The sequence below is a fragment of the Lygodium microphyllum genome, chromosome 17 (genome assembly GCF_053477565.2).
Source record: "Lygodium microphyllum isolate KBCC chromosome 17, Lygodium_microphyllum_v1.1.10, whole genome shotgun sequence".
Classification (NCBI taxonomy): Eukaryota; Viridiplantae; Streptophyta; class Polypodiopsida; order Schizaeales; family Lygodiaceae; genus Lygodium; species Lygodium microphyllum.
This window is the reverse complement of record NC_141151.1, coordinates 82,253,361-82,274,897: the sequence shown is the minus strand read 5'-3', so window position 1 is coordinate 82,274,897 and position 21,537 is coordinate 82,253,361.

Sequence of the window (21,537 nt, the reverse complement as noted above, 5' to 3'; positions counted from 1 at the left end):
TTTATCAGCGTTATATAGTACCTGATGAGGTACCATTCATTCTTGAGGAGTGCCATGATTCAACATCTAGGGACATTTTGTTGGACTACTTATCACCCAAAAAGCTCTCTGTGGTGCTAGCTATTGGTGGCCATTGATTTTCCAAGATGCTTTCAGTTATGTTAAGTGCTCTAATGTCCTTTCAAAGACACGATACAATGGAAAATTGTAAGTGACCTCTAAACCCTATTTTTGTTATATTACCCTTTGAGAAATGGGGTATCGATTTTGTGGGACCAATATACCCTTCATCGACTATGCGAAAGTAGTATATTATTGTAGCAATGGTCCACTTTACAATATGGTATGAAGCTTGAGCAACGGTGAAGGGTAATGCTATAAGGAGATGGCCAATTTCATTATGGAGCAAATTGTTTGCCGTTTTGGTCCACCAAAGGAGATTGTGTCTAATCAAAGGACACACTTCTTGAACAAAGTTATAGTAGCTTTAACTGAAGCTTTGAAGATTAAGCACAACAAGACTACCTTGTATAATCCTCAAGCAAACGGTCAAGTTGAGAGTACAAATAAACAGTTGGTGGGAGTCTTATCCAACATAGTATCGGAAAGTAAGCATGATTGGGATAAGAAATGTGTGACTTTGACTTACAGAACTTGCAGGATAGGTAAATTTGAACTTGAGGAGTTGGAGAACCTTAGTTAACTTAGATTACTAAGAAGCTTTAAGCTTCTCAACTAGTCGTCAATTTTTAGGACATATTCATGTCCTCGGCGGAATTTTCGCCGCCCAGCATGTCCTCTTGCCATCGATTAACGATTTGTTGCTTGAAGCTTTTTAAAGCTTCTAGGTAAGCTTTATAACTTTAAAACTTAAGCTTTGAAGCTTAAGGAAAGATATGAAAGTTACTCTTTTCTATGTACAAAACGACTTGAAGAGAGGGATGTAGGAGTGGTCCTCCGCCGTTGCAGGCCAGTCCTTCGCGAGATCAGAGGCTAGAAACAGAGGTTCTTGACCGCCAGAAATCCACCCGTATCGACCGTTTGCGATGAGATTGACCATAGAGCTCGATTGTTCCAAGAGTTCCGTCTTCGCACAAGATGGGTAGCGATTGGAAGCTCTCGATCTCAGCTTCGCTCTGATACCACTGGTGCGCAGATCGGATGATGTATGCTCGCGTAGTGAATGCCGGAAGGTCCCCAAGAACAAAAGAACTCTACTTTTTGCACAAAACTCAAGGTAAAAAGCATGCATGACATGAACAAGAGACCAATTGGGTGCAATCTCCCCCCATGCCTTGTGTGAGTGCTTCACAAAGCATGTATTTTATGTATTAATCATCTTCAAGCTCAAATAATAGCCCAAACTACAAAAAAGCACGCTTTTGGCTTTTGAGTTTGCTTTAGCACAAAATAGAAATAAAGCTAATGGGCGGGTGCCCAAAGAGTCAAGCGTACCCAATACAATGTCCAAATACAAAGATCATAATCGTGCACCCATGCGCATACAAAATAATAAACAAATATCCAACGCCTCAATAAATAGGCGCGACAAAATATAGGCACCATGCCTAAGGTATGCGCCCATCAAAATATAAGTGATAACTCGAATACACGCTATCCTCCAATGCTTTCCTCCGCCATTGCTGCTATCTCTATACATCAACTGAAGCATTCACAATCGTTCGTAAAATAATACAATTAAACCAACAAAAGTGAATACCTAGCAGTCTTCAGCTACATAAATAAATCAATTAGTTAGAAATCAATTCTAACCTTAATTTATTACGAGTGTGTACTCTAAACTCATAAACATTTATTAAGTTAATATGTATTTTGCGGAATCACCCGCTATGGAATCACCCATGTACACACTAAATTAATGAAATGGCCGAAAAGGGTAGGCATCCCTATCAACTTCTCGCACAAAGAATCCACTTTGTGTATGAGCCCCGGTCAACAAAGTTTACGGAATCCACCGTAAAACCTCACGGAATCCACCGTGGCACGGAATCCACCGTGAAATATGCCTCTTGGCATCAGGAAACCAACCCTCTATCCTACGGCAAGGGATGACCTCACACTCTCAATCGTGGGTTAAAGTCCTAAGAAAACAATTGCTATGTAGTCCAGGAGATTTTTCCTTCGATACCATGAACCATGCATAGTGCATAATGTGAATGGTTTAGTGCACAAAAAATAGAAAATCAGCATTGTGCATCGTGCGAAACCAATCTTTTCATGATTTCCATGCTAACGTTTATGTATTGAAACGAGGAGAGACACCGAGCCTTACGCTCATGCTGCCTTTTCCTTTATTTTAAAACAACGTCCTATAACCATGATGCAATACATAAATCAGATTTAAGATTGTACTTTGACACTCAAACTCCCCTCTCACCCTACCGTTTAATGTTTTGCAATCATTGATAGGTGTAAGGGTTGTTTTATGTACATTTCTTTGTAGAGAAAGCAATAAATACGGACAAAAACATAGAAATGAGGGTAAACCGAGGCTAACCTCATGATCTACCTTCATTATACATTGCACCAACACTTATGTAATTTTCTGGAATTTTCCTCTTATCGTTTCCTAATTTTTCCCCATTTAAAACCCATTTTTCACCATTTTTTGGTATTTTTTCTCTATTATTTTCAATAAAAATGATTAAAAATTGAAATTAATTATGGGATGTGGCCCTTAGGTTCTTTGATAGAAAAATTTCAAGTTTTATTGATGTTATATTTCATGTTTCCCCTTTATTTTGCAAAAAAATCCCATTTTGGCCCTTAAACGCGTGTTTTACGGGTTTTATACCATTAATTTCAGACATAACACTTATAATTTTCTGATTTTCTGAGCATAAACTGATTAAAATCATAGCAAACAACATCTTAATGCATAATCAGCCCATGGGAACAAATATTCATGAAGCAAATTGGATAAAACATCAATTCCCTTTGTAAAAATAAAATTACCGTTCTTTGCAGGTTGCGGGTTTTTATTTGCCATGTTTCGGGACTGATTTCCAGCAGCCATTAATGTCCATGATAGTCCGGAATCAGCAATCTACCCTCCTCTTGCATCACGAAGCAATCCCATCTCAGTTGGATGTCGATCCTTCTTCTTTCCACATGAATCTGCCTCTAGAAGAGAGAGAGGGAGGAGAGAGAAAGACTGAAATCAAAGATCTCCATTGAGACCACCATTTGACGGGCGAAGGGTGGCGATAAGACCAGCATCCAAAGGGGATTCACTGCCAATGATCATTGGGGGGGTTGCATTGAGGCTGGAGATTGATGATCATGCCATGGAGCGCATTTTTCAGCGCCATATTGCCCACGCCTTCCTCCACGTTTTTTCCTCTCTTGTGCATGAAAATTTTCATGCTACATTAAGTTTTGGGCTCCCAAGGGTCACGTGCCCATTTGGCCAACAAACTTTTGTCCACCTCTTCGCATCTTGACCGTTTGTTGGCCATTTCCCCGTCCAGACTCCGAATTGAGCTCTGAAAAATCCTGGGCGTCCGGCTTGATATCCCGCATTGGCCGGTACTCTTGACAACCCGCAGGGCAATCTGAAAATTTATCAAAAATCAACAAGTGTTTCTCGGGTGCCTTTAAAGCACTTTGACGCTTAAAATCGCCCTAGCTGGAGCCGCCGCCTTTGACGTTGAATATTTTTCCCTTGTTATTCGTAATTTTTAGCTATTTTTAAGCACTTCTCAGCCTCCACAACCTAAACCACTTTGATATGCTTCTTCTCCATGTCTAATTCTCACAATTACCCATCATCAACCTCCCTGACAACCCTTCAAGCACCCAAGCCCTCATCAACAAAGCTCACAAGTGCCATGGGACTGGCAGTCGACTAGAAGGGGAGTAATGTCAACCTCGGGGTAAGAAAGGCAAAAAATAAAATGAGGGAAGCAAAAAAATAAAAATAAAATATGGGGCAAAGAGGAAAAAGGTGACTCGGCAGCAGAAATAAGAGGAAAAAGAGCCAAAGCACCAAGACACCTCCAAGGCGAGTGCAAAAAATGGAAGAGGTGCATTTTAAAATGCAAAGGCATCCCTAAATCTTTGTAAAAGAGTAGCAGGCTCCCTCCTATGCAATTTGTAAAGAGTGGATGGGCATGGTGAAGCCACAATGTAAATAGAAGGGAATATGAAAAGAGGACCTAGGCTAAAATAGTCGATCATGCAAAAAAAAGGGTGGGTGCCCAAAAGGAATGAGGGCATGTATAAAAGCTAAAAAGTGAATGAAGAAGCTCATTCTAGTGTGTGGCCAAAATTAGCTCTCCTCTTCTCTTCTTCTTCTTCTTCTTCTTCTTTTTCTTATTCTTATTTGCTTGAGCTTGTGCTTGAGAGAGGGAGTGTGAGGGAGTGAGAGAGTGAGTGTGTGAGGGTGAGTGACTATTGTGGAGAGAAGCTCTCTATCTTCTCCTCTCTTCTTCATCTTCTCTTCTCTTCTCTTGTCTCATGCACGGATTTGGAGCATGGAGCTTGGAGCTTGAGGATCGAGCTTGATTGAGCTTGCACCTTGGATTGTGGAGCTACTAAAGTTCTTGAGGTAGAAGGACCTTGATTGAGCATGGAGGTAAGCTCACTACACTCATAGGTGTGAGAGAACGTAGTATGGCTATGTGAGAGGTAGCCATTGCACTTGGCTTGAAACACTCGAAGTAATAAGCGGTCCGTGGGTGTTGGTGGCCAAGGCTCACACATGTAGAGATAGCATCTAGGTCATAGGTGGGGTTTTCCAAGACTCCATCTCAATGGGGATTTCCTCCTTTATATTTCCTAGAAAGACCAAACCATTGCCATAGTCCTTGATGAGAGGTGCACTGCACATCCATGGTCAGTTGAGCAATAGGTGGTAGCCAAATCCTTTTATAATAACAAAGTTAACCTTGAACGATAACTTAGCAATATTGACTAGTCGAAGTCTTAAGACTCACATTGGTTTGACTTTGAAGCCATTGGTGACAACCATATTAAAATGCACTATCCCAATTAATGGATTTTCCTAGGCTTGGAGTATACCTTGATTAACTATACTTATGCTAGCTCTAGCATCAACAATTCCTTGGTTGTATGGTGTCTCTAAGAGTTTCCATGGAAAGAACATCATGTTGCTTAGCTCCATCCTGGAATGTGAAAACCCTTAAAGCACTTAGAATTGGAGGTGTCTTGAAGCCAAGTTATGGAATGTGGTGATATCTAGTGGGATTCATTATTTCTACCCAATATTTCAAGCCATGTCAAATAAATGGGCTACCTTTCTATAAAGTTCCAAGTGGAATAATAACTTTTGTGGATGCAAGGGCTACAATGATAATAGGTTCAATAGTCCCATATATATATATATATATATATATTATAGTGACCTACTTGCATTGGAAGCAATATAAGACTCTTGTTCTATGGGTTGTAGGTCATTTAGGGGCTTTGTTGTGTGGCTTCTCTTAAAGAGATCTACTAGATAAGCTTGGAATGCTTAAGATCTCATTGGACTGCCCTATTTGTAACTCATCTCGAGTTGTCTTTACCCACTCCTTAACCTTGTTAATTGTAGCTAGTTGTTGAACTGGTTGCCTTGTTCTTGGTAATGGTTTCTTTAGTGATTTGTGGTGCTATTGTACCACTCTTTGTACTAGATGCGGTAGCTGTTTGTAATGAAATTCTTGCTAATGACTAATCCATTCATTGTTGTGGAGACTTCAATGCTCTTTCCCCTAATCTCACTTTGTACATGAGTGGTAGCATGCATTGAAATGGTAATGCTATCTTCATCATTGATCATTTACATTGCAAATATGCTCGACGGAATTGATGGCACTATTGCCTTACTATTGCTTGACTTACACTTTGGATAGTTAGGATACATATGTCTGTGATTTCGGATTTGGGGAAATGCTCGCCAATGTCATCCCCCTTAGACAGTTCTTGTTTCAATGGACATTTCAAGGAAATGTGTCATGGTTGCCCACAGTTCCAACAGGTGATGGGGTCTCTGTGGATGCCCTTTGTCCTCGTAACAAATGATAGGATTTTGTATTCCTCATCCTCCATCAATTCCTCAATGAAGAAAAAAGGGGTATCGCTAGGTGGGTGCATGATAATTGGTAGGGGAGGTGCAGGGTTTCCAAAGGGTTTAATTTTAGCTTGTCACACAACCATTAGAGGGGTCAATAATCTCAATTATGGGATAAGTGGGGGCTATCTAACATAATTAAGGCCATAGTTAAGATTTTGGTAGGCAAAGTTAGGGCTAGGGAGCTTACATGGGGCTCTAAAATATGTAACTTGATGGCCAAATTGTCCATAGTTAGTATATGATCAAGGTAGTCGGGGACATTTTGAAAGAAGATGGCTCTCGCCATAGTGAATACACTGCACATTTTGGTGGTATGGCTTGGAAATTTTGAGTGATTTTGCGATCTTGAGTAGTGCATGCTACCGCTTTCTAACGTTAGCTATCAAGTCCTAAGTTTTCTTTTTTATGTGCAACTTTGTATCATAGGTATATCCTGATAGAATCCATGAGATTTTTGTCCCTACTCCTTTTGCAGAGGTGAAGGTTACCCACAAAGATAGTCTCACCTAGAACATTGTTGATGTTGGAGCGATCAAGTTCAGAGTTCCCAACCAAGATTTCATAAATCCTTCATCATGAGTGTCCTTCATGAAGGCTTTTGTGACTACCTTGGCAGTGGATGTCTCTATGGTAAGGATCCATTTGTAAAAAACTTTGGATCTTTGAGATGTAATCTCTCATGCTTTCATCTTTCAATTGCTTAATGTTCATGAGCCAAACAATGATCCTCATACCTTGGCTTTGATGAAGCATTTGATAAATAGGTCACTAAGCAGTACAAAAGAGGCTTTCTAGTGGCCTCTAGACTAGTAAACTAGATTTATATGAAAACTCAGCCAATATTGAGCATCTCTCTCATGGAAAAACTCTCTTCGGAAGGCACATAATATAGATCTATTGTAGTTATGGTTCTAGCTTCCAAGCCATGATACCACACTATTGGAGCTCTTCCTTTCAACATCATATTAAAAAACATCATAAGATGTCCTTCGTCCTAAATCCGACAATTAAAAATTAACTTTTGGAACTCACTAATATGGAGTTCCGCATCCTCCTTTGCTAACCAATTAAAAATGGGTAGGGGAAAACCAAGCATTGGCAAATCTGTCATTCATGTAGATATTGTAATTGATTGTGCCATCATGACGACCGGGTTTGCTCTAGGGATTTGTACTGGAGGGGTTACATTCCCACTTGAAGTAGATTGACTTTTCGGGAAAAGAGGAATGCTAAGCTTCCTCCTCCCCTTGAAGGACTAACTGGGATATTAATTGGGCCAATAAGATCACTCACTCTTTAGCGATATTGGACTATTGCGCTTAGTAGAATACCTCTTACTGATCTATGCTCTCCGTCTAGCCCTTTCAGATCTTTCTTGTCATTGAATCTTGGCTTGATAGTTTCTATCAGGATACATTGGATCTATCTTCATACTTTTTGGCATACACTAACTAATTAGGTCCCTATTAGTTGAGGTTTGAAAACTTCCACTTATTAGCAACTCCTGACAATGGCACCACCCATCGAGACCTAAAATGGTCCCGACACTAGCTCTAAGGCTATAGCCACTCGGACTCCTGTACTCTCCAAACAACCCCCACGGCCTCGGGGCTAGGAGTGTTTGGATGCTACGAAATGATTTATCTAACTAGTTTGTTTGTAGACATGAGTTTCAAACTATAGTCCCACGTATTGCCCATCCCGACTCCAAGAAAAGGGAGTATCCCATACATGTAGGTGACTAAGACCTCATCATATACACCAATAGAGCACCCCCCAGCTAATTGCTACGGCTTCTATGGCTCTCCTACATCCCAGGGATTGGCTGTGTAATGCACTGTCTTGAACATAAAGCATGAATGTGACAAGATCTTATCATGAGACATATAATGATCCATGAATATTTCAACCTCACATAACGTCTCCCCAAAGATCAAAGTGCTACCCTTTAACAAAGGAACTTGTTCAAATGCAAATGCAATGTGTATGACTCATTATGCTCAAACAATTTCAACTATAAATTAGCCATGTGTTGTGCGAAAATAGCATTTTCATGATTTATTTTCTCTAACATTATATTGCATTGAAAAGGGACATACCAGGCTAACATGTGCTGCTATTCCTCTTCAAACTTAAATAAACCAAAGCCTATATACCATAATGTGCAATGAAATCAAAACTCATTCAAATCTTATCTCTTTTTAGCCCCTTTCCCCCTATTGTTTAGGTTTTGCTTTAGTGCATAGGTGTAAAAGGGTTTTATTATAATTTTTTTGTACAAATAAGTAATAAATACACACTTTTCAAACATAAATGGAGGTAGGATGAGGCAAATTCTCATGCCCTACCCTCATTATACATCCACATGCACTCTCTTAAGTTTTAGTATTTTTTTGCGAATTAAAACTAATTTTTTTTATTTTTTCCTTAAAAAGACTATTTGAATGATTATTTATATTTATCTAAATAAAAATTAAAAATTGTAATTTTGTGAATTATGTGACTAGTATGGACTGTGATCCATCAACCTATCAATTATTATTCTATGTGAACAACATTAAATCCACAAAACCTAACAAACTCTCTATTTTTGCATTGAATTCCATATCTTGGGTTTTGCAATTTTAATCTTTTTTATATAAATGACTGAAAGTTACTGAGTTTTTTATAATTTTAAAAATAAAAAAATATGATTCAAGCATTTCCAACCATGTTCTATGATAGACACAAGAGATACGACATAATATGCAATAGATCGACACTTATGCTAAATCCTGCATACGTGACACATTGTATTTCAACAAATGGGCCGCTGGTGCTATCACATTGCCATTGACACTCACCTTTGTGCTTCCTTGTTCTATTCCTTGTATTTCGTGATGAATCGGCACCCATTCTCTCTCATCCTCTCAACCCATACGAATAGTAATTATAATGAGAGAGAAAGAGAAGAGAAAAAGACTGAAATATGAGATTTAAATAGAATGCATCAATTCTCTTGCTGTTTTTTGGAGTGATTCGGAGCAAAGAATTGCATCATCTTAGCCCCAAGAGGAGGAGACATGATACGGAGAGGCATACAATGCCATTTTTTACTTAAAAAATAGAGCATCGAAAAAATGCCCCCCTCCCCCTCCGCCGTGCATTTGTGATGTTTCATGAGATTAGGCTTCTTTTGAGCCTCATTAAACTTTAACTTCCAAATAACCGGCTCGACCGTCTCGCTCTCGCATTGTTCAAAAGTGGTTTCAGGCCAAAGCGAGTAGCAAACGACCTTAGATTTGTGATTTGATTAGATGGGCAACTTCCTAGCATACAAAACTATTACTATGACCTCCATTGCTTGCTCTCTAGCTTCTGGATTAGGTAGTTGCTTTATAACCCCAAACCTCGATTGATGAGCAAACACTTGCATTGAATTTCTAGCATCAAAATCCATTTAGAAAAACTCTAGCTCCTTGATGTGTGATCGATACGTTTTTCACCAAAAACACCACTTTTATGGTTCTTGGGCCACTATTGCCTTAAAAATTCTGCCTTAAAATCAACTCTTATGAATATCACCAACTGATGCTCTAGGGTTATAGCATTGTTTGCTACGAATGCTACCACAAACTTGGGTACATGAAGATCTGAGTCTTAATTGTATTCTTCCTTAAAGTTCAGCAATGGGACTACATTCATTTGCATGTCATATTCTGTTTTTGTCTTGTACCACAGCCGTGATAGCTCACATCAAGTACTTGGCAATGGCTCAAGTGATCTGGCTGGAGCTCAACCAGATGTACAACTGGATGACCCTGATGAAGAGGGTTTCTTTGGAGGTGCAGATGTGGATCTTGTCCGTGAATAAGTCTTCTTCGCTTCAGGAGCACATCAATAAGCTTCGGCAGCTTCAGATGCAGGTTCCAAATGTGGGGAAGTCTATTTCCTTCGAAGACATGGCGATCACTTTACTGTCCCAGTTGCCACCACGATTCGGTACTTTTTATTCTGCTCTTATTGCATCAGGGCAGGAGTTGACTCTTCGATGGAAAGAGTTGGTTCCTATGGTCTTGGATCAAGTGGAACAATTGAAGGGACAAAATGCTTCCAAATCGGAGGCTTTGGTTGGTCAAGCCTCTCAAAAGAAGGGGAAGGACCAAAAGAAGAAGAAGAAGGACAACAAATCCAAGAAGGACAAGAAGTAATCGACTTGCCATATTTGTGGTAAGACCAGTCATTGGAAGAAGGATTGTCCCGACAAAGACAAGGATACCAAGAAGGACATGAAGGATTCTGGAGCGGTGGCTGCACTCTCATCAGCTGCTTTTCTACACTTAGTAGTCATCGAGCCACACATAACCAATCAACACATCATAACTCAATCAAAAACCATAATGAGCTTCTCAAACCTACTCAACCCATTCCAAAACACTTCCAAACCATCGAAAAACCAATCAAGCATATCTTAGATCAATCAAAAATCACCCAAAAGTAAAAAAAAAAGCTAAAAATTCAGTCATTTCAGCCCTTAATAGCCGTTCCCTTACTTGAAAACCTTTCTTTTTCTCATTCTTCCCATCCATAATGGCTCCTCATCGCAAACACATCAGCATAGCGGGACCCTTGAGCATCCATGATGTCAAAATTTTGGCCAATTAATACGGTCTTTTATTCTTTATTGTTGATAAATATTTGAAATAATATCTAAATTTCTAAAAATATTATGTTAAAATTAAGTTTATTGTGATTTAAGATGTAAAAATTATTTTAAATTATTTTGATAATAATTAATCATTTAAAAAATAATAAAATAGTCATGATCTTACTTTATTAGTATTTAATTTTTTACTATTTTAATATTTTATAAATGAAAAATATAGTTAAAATGATATTAAATTTATGATAAAAATAGCATAAAATTAAAGTAAAGGAAATAAACTAAACTACAAATTAAAATTAATTAAGTATGACCATAATTCTTAGTTTTTTAATTTTTTTAAGTAAGAAAATTAATTAAAAATTCTTATAAAAATTACTTAAAATTATTGTAAATTTGTAAAATATCTTATTTACCATTTAAGTTAGTCAATTTATCAAATTAGTAAATTGTAACTTCAGTTCATTCTCATAAATTAAAAATTGAAATCTATAAAAAGCGTACTTTTCTTTAAAAAGAATATTTTTATTTATATCACTTAATTTATTGAATAAATTAGGTTATATACTGAAATGGATAGAAATTGATATTCTTTTCACTAAAAGAAGATTCTTAATATTTCATTAAAGTGCATTTACACGTATTGAAAATACTTGGTTTATTTTCATGAATGAGAAAATAGAGAATAAGATATCTTCACACAAACAAAAACTAAAATACATTCATTAGAGTACATTCACATGCATTGAAATACTTAGTTTATTTTCATGAGCAAAAAAATAGGAAATAAGGTACGTTCATATACATGGAAACTAAAATAGCTACAAACGCATGAGATGAACTTCATTTGATTGAGAAATCATAAAAACGTTATATTTGTTGATCCTTGAATTACTAAAAAAATTATTTTCAAATGGATGGTTGTTTTAAAGCATGCTAGAATTATACTAATTACATCCATGGCTTGAGCAACCAGATAGGAATGAGCAATGATGCCATCCCCAAGGCCAGCTCGGTTCCTCTTCACCCAGAATATTTGTACAATAATTAATGTGGCTGACCAATGCTAAGTACGTTTTGTTCTTTCGTATAAAAATGTTCATTATGGTAGGCAAGAACTAGTGGGGCTTTGGTTTAGGTTGTAATCTTTGTCTTGGACCTAAGATAAGGTTGGAAACATATATGAGTCCAACGTGATTTATTGTTGGAAGGACTGGGATGAATAGGATATGTGTGGTAACTTGGTTTTGGGTTGGTTCAAATTTGAAGCGATTGTATATATAATAATATAAATAAAAAAGGTTTTTTTAAAAATGGATTGCTAAGTGTCCATAAATTAAGGACTTGTCAAGGAATCTTGTGCAAATACTAATTAAGGAAGACATTTTTTATATGTTATCGTAGCGTGGTAGTATGCCATGTTTAAAATATTAAAGTATGCCTTAACACCATGGAAAGCGGATGGATGATTTCTTGATGGAATTATCCTATGGTTGTGTGGACCCGGTTAGTTGGATGGCTTTCCTCGAGTAGAATAAGGATCGACATGCGTGATCTTCCTCTAAGTCAGCCCTAGAATTGGTTAAGCACCTTTTTAGGGAGCTAGTATAAGACTATGCCTTATGGGTAGAGGGGTTGATGTTTAGCTCCCTCTCGTTTCTTACTCTCATTGAACCAAGTGCAATGCTTGTATACCTCAATCTTGGATGATCCATGAAATGTATTCATTTCAATTTTGACGTTAGATTGCTATTAGAGACTGTAGTGTGTCTTTAGGAACTTGAAGGTTGATCCTCCTGGGATGAGACTGGATGCTTCACATATGAGAGGTAGACCTAGAGAATGCCTAGTAATCTAAGTCCGCATGCTCGAAGTTAGCATGGATGGTGGTTACTAGGATTGGTCCTTGGACGACTAGCAAACCATCCTCCCTAAGTTAAATTAGGGTCAAGATATGTCTCACATGGTATTAGAGCATTAAGTTTTAATTATGCTCCATCACTATGATAATATTAAAGATATAAATAAGGGTCTTTAAGCTATTGAGCGATGTGATCAATGGACTAAAATCTTAAACTTATTCTTGTAGGGACGTTTGATGAACTTGTGGGCCACGAGATATTTTGAGTTTTTATACTATGGCTTGTGGATCCAGTAATTTTTGGTTTAGGCATGATATTTCCTTGCTTACTCTCAAGACCATCCTTAGGTCAAATTGGTAGGAAATCCAAGAGGGAAAGTTGGAGATTGCATAATGGGCTTCATCTAGTGGATGTCAAAAAAGTCAAGCACATTAAAAATGATAAATAACAACTTGAATTCTTGAAAAACTCAACTTGGTTGAAGCTTTTTGATTCTTTGAAACCAAAGATTCGAAAGTCCTTATTCTTATAAATAAGCAATTGATTAATCAGAATTAGTATGTGTATTCTTGACTCACAAGAGTCGTAAGCCTTAATCACATTGGATTGCGACCTCATAATTCCTTTCTCATTAACTTAAAATATCAAGTCATCTTGATTATTCCCTCTTGTCCATGGATGTATATAAAAATCCCCTTGAGAAAGATGTAGTCAAGCCTAGCAAAACCATTCTCAATTTGCCAGTAGAATATAAGTTTGGACCGGCTAATATCTTGTGATCAAAAGGAGTGAATAACTTATGAAATCCAAATTTTTTTTAATGAGTTGTAATTTGATAAGGGAACGGTCTTAAGTAATTCATGACCATCATAAGTCACCAAAATTTTGATAGGAAAAAAGAAGTTAGGGCACTCTCTTACATGATATCTTGTGCAGAAAAACTTTCGTTTGATATTCTCCTTGGTATACCAAGTTGTCTCACAATGTAGCCTACCCTTGTGAGAGCATGTGTTTCACTTGATGGACTAGATGTTTATATCTCCTTGCTACTAGTTGTTTCATGTGCGATAATGAACATAGTATATGGGTTGGTACCAGATGTCTACCAACTATTGTATGCACGTTGATTGCATCAGCAACCTTAAGTATGAGCTATGACTGAGAGGCTCAACATAGTTTGACTTTTTACTTTCTATCTAGATCCTCCAGGGCATGTTGAGTTTTATCCCCAATGATTTGACCTTGAGGATGTGTTGCTATAGGCTCAACCTTTGATGGAATCTCTCCCAACAAGGAGCTTTTGGGCTACTTGTTACTTCACAAATCATGGATTCTCCTATCCAAAGAGTTAGGATTAATCTTCAGATGGAAAATCAAAATTGAGGTTGCCTCAACCTTGTCAATACTTGGTGCGCAGATCGGATGCTAGATGTGTACGTAGTGAGTGCTAGAAGGTCTCCAAGAACAAAAGAACTCTACTTTAGCACAAAAAGCAAGAAGATAGACTTGCATGATATGAAGAAAAGAGACCAATTGGGTACAATCTTCCCCCATGCCTTGTGTGAACGCTCCACAAAGCATGTATTTAATATTTTATTCATCTCCAAGCTCAAAAATAGCCCAATTTTACAATTGGCATGCTTTAACTTTTATGTTTACTTTTGTCCAAATAAAGAATAAAGCAGTTGGGCGGCCCAAGAGTCGGGCAATGCCCAAATACAATGTCCAATAATGAATACTTAAACCATGCATCCATGTGCATACAAAATAATAAATATATGTCAAGCGCTTCAATAAATAAGCGCACCAAAATAAATATTAGTGCCATGCCTAATACGCGTGCCCATTAAAAATGATAATTTATTCTAAATAACTTGAATACACACTATCGTCTAGTGCTTCCCAGCGCCATCGCCGCCTGCTCTACACATCAACTGAAGCATTCACAATTGTTAGAAAATAATAAGTTTAAACCGACAAAAGTGAATACCTAGCAGTCTTCAGCTACAAAATAAATAAATAGGTTGGAACTCTATTCTAACCTTAATTTAATATGAGTGTGTACTCTAAACTCATAAACGTCCATTAATTTAAATATGTATTTTGTCGAATCACCCACTATGGAATCACCCACTTGCACATTAAATTAAAGTGACACCCAAAAAGGACAAGCGTCCCCGTCAACTTTTCGCACAAGGAATCCATCTTGTATACGAGCCCCGACAAATAAATATAGTTTTACAGAATCCACTGCAAAACCTCACAGAATCCACCGTGGAATATGCTTTCTGGCATCATATCCCTGGGGTGGGATAGCAATTGCCCTCAATTGCTATTAGCTCAGTGTGGAGCCAACAGTGAGGGGTAAGCACTTAGGTCTCGAGCGTGCATCCATTGGGCTTCTTCAACAGGATGATTTTTAAACTTAACCAAATATCTAGAGTATCTGCGGCCAGTTCTAATGGTCATAAAGTCAGTGTCTAGAATAGTTTTAGATTCAAGGATTTCAGTTTCTTCTTCTAACAAAGGAGGGTTTTCATAAACAGGGTGAACAAGTAATTGGCCTCTAAAAGGTTGTAATAAACTGATATGAAAAGTGTTGTGGGTCTTCCAGTGTTAGGGTGATTCTAATTTAAATGCATTGCCATTGATCTTGTGAATGATCTTGAAAGGTCCATAAAATCTAAGAGCTAACTTTACAACATGGTGTTTCTCAACACTTTGTAATCTTCTCTTTTCAATGCATAACCAAACATAATCATCAACTTTGAAACTCATAGCTTTTCTTTTCTTGTTAGCTTGTTTAGTATATGATTGCTGCGCTTTCGCAATCATATCTTTGACTTTAGCAAAAATAGTAGCATGCATATTAGCAATATCATCAACAGCTTTAACTTTGTTTGACAAATGAAGTAATAGGTGTAGGCAATCTATATCCATAAATGATTTCAAAAGCTGCTTTCTGTGTAGTTGTATGTGGGTTATTATTGCATGCAAATTGAAGTAAATGTAAGTGTGTATCCCATGCTTGTGGTTTTGAAATCTTGTATGTACGCAAAAGATCCAAAATTGTACTATTAGTAGCTTCTGTTTGCCCATTTATTTCAGGATGAAATGCAGATGAAAGATCAATCTTTGTTCCTAAATTAGCAAACAAAGTAGTCCAAAAATTATTGCAGAATCTAGAATCACGATCAGAAATAATAACTTTTGGCAAACCATGGTTAGTAAAAATAGTTTTCATAAACAATTGAGCAGCTTGAGATGCAGTTAACATTTTCTTGCATGGAATGAAATATGCTTTTTTGCTAAATCAATCTACAATAGTCCAAATCATATTGTGATTAGTTTGAGTGTTAGGAAAACCAGTAATAAAATCCATTGAAATATGTTCCCATGGTTGTTCTGGAATTGGTAAAGGCATTAACAAACCATATTGCTTACCATGGTGTCGCTTAACTCTTTTGAAAAATTAAACATTTAGATACAAAGTTAGAAACATCAGATTCCATTTGTGGCCAGTAAAAATCTTCAACCAATGTACGCAAAGTAGAAATAATACCTCTATGGCCTTGATATGGGGGACAATGAATTTCATGCAACACAAATGATCTAAATGGAATAGTTACACACAACCTTTTCTCATAAAACATAAATCCATCAGTATAAGACAATGAATCTATTGGAATCTAGTTATTTGCAACTAATTTATTCAATCAGTTTGAAAACTGGGGTCTTGATCATAGGTATCTTTCATAGGAATAAGGAAATCAAAAGATATCACACAAATATTATGAATAGTTGGTCTTCTACTCAAGGCATCGGCAACAACATTTTCTTTTCCGGGTTGATATTGGATAAGTGGATGAAAACTTTGAATTAAAGCAGCCCATTTAATATGACGGTTAGAGATTTGTGGTTGACTAAGGAGATGTTTGATACTTTGTTGGTCAGTTTTGATCATGAATTCAGATCCCATTAAATAGTGTTTCCATTGACGTAAAGCTTGTACTACTGCTAGCGATTCCTTATCATAGGTAGAATACTTGAGTTCAGAGGGTTTAAGTTTGTAGCTAGAGTAGGCTATGGGATGTGAATCTTGCATAATGACAACTCCTATTCCAGACCCACTAGCGTCAGTGACTACTAGGAATAATGGTCTATTAAAGTCAGGAAGTTGCAATACAGGAGCATGTGTTAAGGCATGTTTCAGTAAATCAAAAGACTTTTGCTGATTTTCAAACCAATGATACACAATACCTTTCTTTAATAATTTTATCAAAGATAATGTAAGCAATGAAAACTTTCTCACAAATTTTCTGTAAAAGCTAGCAAGACCTAAGAAAGAACATAATTCATGCACATTTTTAGGTATCGGCCAATTCAAAATTACTTCTATCTTTTTAGGATCAAATTTAATACCTTTAGATGAAAGAATGTGTCTTAAGTATTCAATGTGAGTTTGGAAAAATTCACTCTTTTCAAGATTAGCATATAATTTATTCTCTTTCAATAATTTGAAAACCAAGGATAAATGTTCATAATGCTCATTTTCATTTTTACTGAAAACCAATATGTCATCAAAGAAAACAATGACACAATGCTAATGCTTCAAAAATATGCGATTCTTCGTATGACTAAATGTGGCTGGTGCATTAATTAAACCAAAAGGCATAACAAGGAATTCATAATGTCCAATTTGAGTCCTAAATGCAGTTTTGAAAATATCAGATGTGTCTAGCCGTACTTGATGGTACCCAGATTTAAGATCTATTTTACTAAATATCGTAGCCCCTTGTAGTTTATCCATGAGGTCGTCTACCCTAGGGATTAGATATCTATTCTTGATAATGATCTTGTTTAGGGCACGATAATCAATGCACATCCTATAGGTGTTATTTTTCTTTTTAACTAATAGGACAGTTGCACTAAAAGAAGAACTACTGGGTCTAATGAGTCCTCGGGTTAACAATTCTTCAACTTGGTTTTGAATTTCTTTCTGTTCAATTTGATTATGTCTATAAGGTGCTTTACATGGTAGTTGTGATCCAGGAATTAAGTCTATTTTATGATCTTCAGGACATGTGGGTGGTAATCCAGGGGGTAAGTCAACAGCAAAATAATTTTTAAATTGTGAAAGAAATTGTGCATGCCTAGGATTCATCTGATTTTCCTTAACTTCAATTTCATTCACCCATATTAAGCATGATTTGCTACCTTTTCTTAATACACGTTTAGCCTGTGTATGACTAAGCAATGGAAAATTATCAAGGGTGTGCATACCATGCAATGTGATTTGTTTTCCATTAGAATGAATCTTCATTGAATGAGTGGAATAATCTATATCAAGATTATATTGATGATGCCAAGGCATTTCTAAGATAATGTCACTAGATTGCAAAGGCACAACTAAGAAATTTTTGCACTTGACATGATCACCAATTTTAATTTCTAAGTCATGCACTTCTTGTGCTTCATTGTATCTAGTGCCTAAGAATGCAGCCTTGATGTGATAATGAGTCAAAACAGTATGCAAATTCAATTCTTTGACCAATTTTGCAGAAATAAAATCGTGTGTGCTCCCGTCATCATGTGAAATAATCTTTTCTCTACCATGCATAAGAAATTTCATTGTTAATAAAGAATGAAAATTTGGCATATATGGTAAAGTATCTGAAGTAGTACCGATATCGTCATCGTCTTCTATGAAATCTGACATTTCTTCATGATCTTCATTTTCAGTCACTCCTAAATAGTTGATGTGAATAGTTGGCTTTTTGGATTGACAATTCATTGCTAGATGTCCAGGTTGATGGCACTTATAACAGACTATAGATTTGGCTTTGGAAACATTATTGGTAATAGCAGGGAGTTTAGAAATGTTGGGACTTGGTTGGAGAGATGGCTTAGGATTTGGATTTGTGTTTGATGGGAAAGCAGGGGGTCGTGTCAAAGATTTACGAAAAGAAGATGGAACAAAGCAGTTTTGATTGAATCTTTGAAAGTTAGAATTGAATTGCTTTGTATCGTAGTTACTGTTATTTGAGAATTGTTGTGGTCGCTTCTCTCATCCTCGAATTTTGTCTTCAACATCATGGGCCAAAGAAATTGCATCCTCGAGAGTCGTTGGGTTGAACATGTTCACTTTTGCATAGAAGTGACCAAGCAAACCAGACATAAACTTGAACTTATGGATCGCCTCAAGTACATCTTCGAGCATTCGAAGTTGCAATAAGGCATTCCAGAAACGCTCAATATATTGTGAAATAGGCTCGCGATCTCTTTGTTGCAGAAGATCCCACTATTTGATTGCTTTTTCGTGGAATTGAGGTGGAAGAAAATTCTGCAAAAATTTCTTTTTAAAAGTCTCCCAAGTAGTAGGACAATCATTGCTTTTGCGGACAACAGTCCACCATAACGATGCTCTGTCCACTAAATGATTAGTGACACACTTAATTTTGTCTTTTTCAGCATGCTGTTCTTCATGGAAATAATCATCAAATTGACTAGTAAAAGCAAGAACAGTCTCTTAATCGCGTAATCCATTGAAAGCACAGAATTTAAAATTTCTTTTACTTTTCTTGGCTTCTTTCCGGATAGATTGTGCTTTAAGTGTCGCATCGATCGTGCGTTGTATAACATCTTCAGGTTGTAGTCCATCTTGATCGGCAGTAGATCATTGAAGAGTGGCTAGTTGAGCTTGCAAAGTTTGACATGCTCTTCGTTCCTCTTGAAGCTGCATCATAATTAAATCCAATTTTTACTCCATCGTTGGTTCCAGTAAATCACCTTTGGCCATAAAATCTTCCATATTTTGATCGGACATCCTGCAAAATTTCAAATGACCTCTCACACTCGAAATATTGTTAATGGGATGAGTGTAGCTCAAAGTCGGGTTTACAAGGCTTGTTTTTTTTTTAAGTATATGGATTTTAGAGATTTTTCTTCTTTGCGGATGCGGAAGTTGATGAAGTCCTTCTTTGACGAATTCTTTGCCCGTGAAGACTGCGTATAGCAATTTGCTTGTTGGAAATTATCTCTGTCACAGCATGGGTGTGAACAAAAGCTTGCAGAGAGGTTGAAATGAGTTTGATATAAGCTGAGTGTGAATGCCCACTTAAGAGGAGATTGAAACTTGAAAATTTTAAGCCTTAGTAACTTAAAAGAAACTTAAGCTTTAATTAAAAAGCTTGATAAATAATTTGTTGACGACCAGGTGGGTGGCAGCTTTTCATCGATGTCGTCATCATCGAGTACATCCTCCCGCAGCGATTTGTCAAATTTTAAAGAGCTAATCAAAGCTTAAGCTTTGTAAAGATTAAAGCTAATTTTAATGAAGATTTTGCTTATTGTTATCTCTGAGAAGAAAACGACTTCCAAAGAAACTTCCCGGGTGGTCCTTCGTCAACATAGACTGGTCCTTTGTGATCCAGTAGCACAGCAGGGGGTTCTTTACCACCAGTAACACGCTAGTATTGACGGGTTGTCGCGAGAATGGCTGTAGAGCCCATTCGTTCTAGGAGCTTCACCTTCGCACGAGATGGTAAGCGATTGGAAGCCCTTGATCTCAGCTTTGCACTAATACCATTGGTGCGTAGATCAAATACTAGATGTATATGTAGCGAGTGCTGGAAGGTCCCCAAGAACAAAAGAACTCTACTTTAGCACAAAAAGCAAGAAGATAGACTTGCGACATGAAGAAAAGAGACCAATTGGGTACAATATTCTCCCATGCCTTGTGTGAGCGCTCCATAAAGCATGTATTTAATATTTTATTGATCTCCAAGCTCAAAAATAGCCCAATTTGACAATTAGCATGCTTTAGCTTTTGTGTTTGCTTTTGTCCAAATAAAGAATAAAGTGGTTGGGCGGCCCAAGAGTCAGGCAGTGTCCAAATACAATGTCCGATAATGAATACTTAAATCGTGCATCCATGCGTATATAAAATAATAAATATATGTCAAGCGCTTCAATAAATAAGCGCGCCAAAAAAAATATTAGTGCCACACTTAAGACACGTGCCCATCAAAAATAATAATTTCTTCTAAATAACTTGAATACATGCTATCGCCCAGTGCTTCCCAGCACCATCACGGCCTGCTCTACACATCAACTGAAGTATTCACAGTTGTTAGAAAATAATAAAATTAAACCGACAAAAGTGAATATCTAGTAGTCTTCAGCTAAAAAATAAATAAATAGGTTGGAACTCTGTCCTAACCTTAATTTAATATGAGTGCGCACTCTAAACTCATAAACGTCCATTAATTTAAACATGTATTTTGCGAAATCACCCGCTATGGAATCACCCATTTGCACATTAAATTAACGTGACACCCGAAAAGGACAGGCATCCCCGTCAAATTTTCGCATAAGGAATCCACCTTGTGTATGAGCCCCGGCAAATAAATATAGTTTTACAGAATCCACCACAAAACCTCACCGAAACCACCATGGTCTCAGGGAATCCACCGTGGAATATGCCTCTTGGCATCAATACTACCCCAAAATGACAAACCCAATAACAACAACAACCCTCATTCTATAAATCCCCAATCAAGAAAACCAACCTTGTTGCTTTAGATGCAACCAATTAGGCTATTTCAGGGCTCAATGTCCCATTCGTATAAACAATGCCAACCCTCCTTGCAATCCTCTAGCAAGGGGAAACTTCAACAATCTAGGGTGAGGATAGGAAGCAGAATGAGGAATGGGTGGTAGAGCTTGTTTCATCGCTAGACAAGAAGAGGAAAATATCCTATCCTCTACGAGGAATTGGAGAGAGGGACTATCACATAGCCACTAATAACCAAGAGGCCGAATGCCAATTCACCATCTTGCCAGTGTTGCAAAGCACCAATGTAAATCTTTTTGAATTCTTATTGATTGTGGTGCTACTTATTCATTCATGTCTCCTAAGTGCATTAAGTAATTTT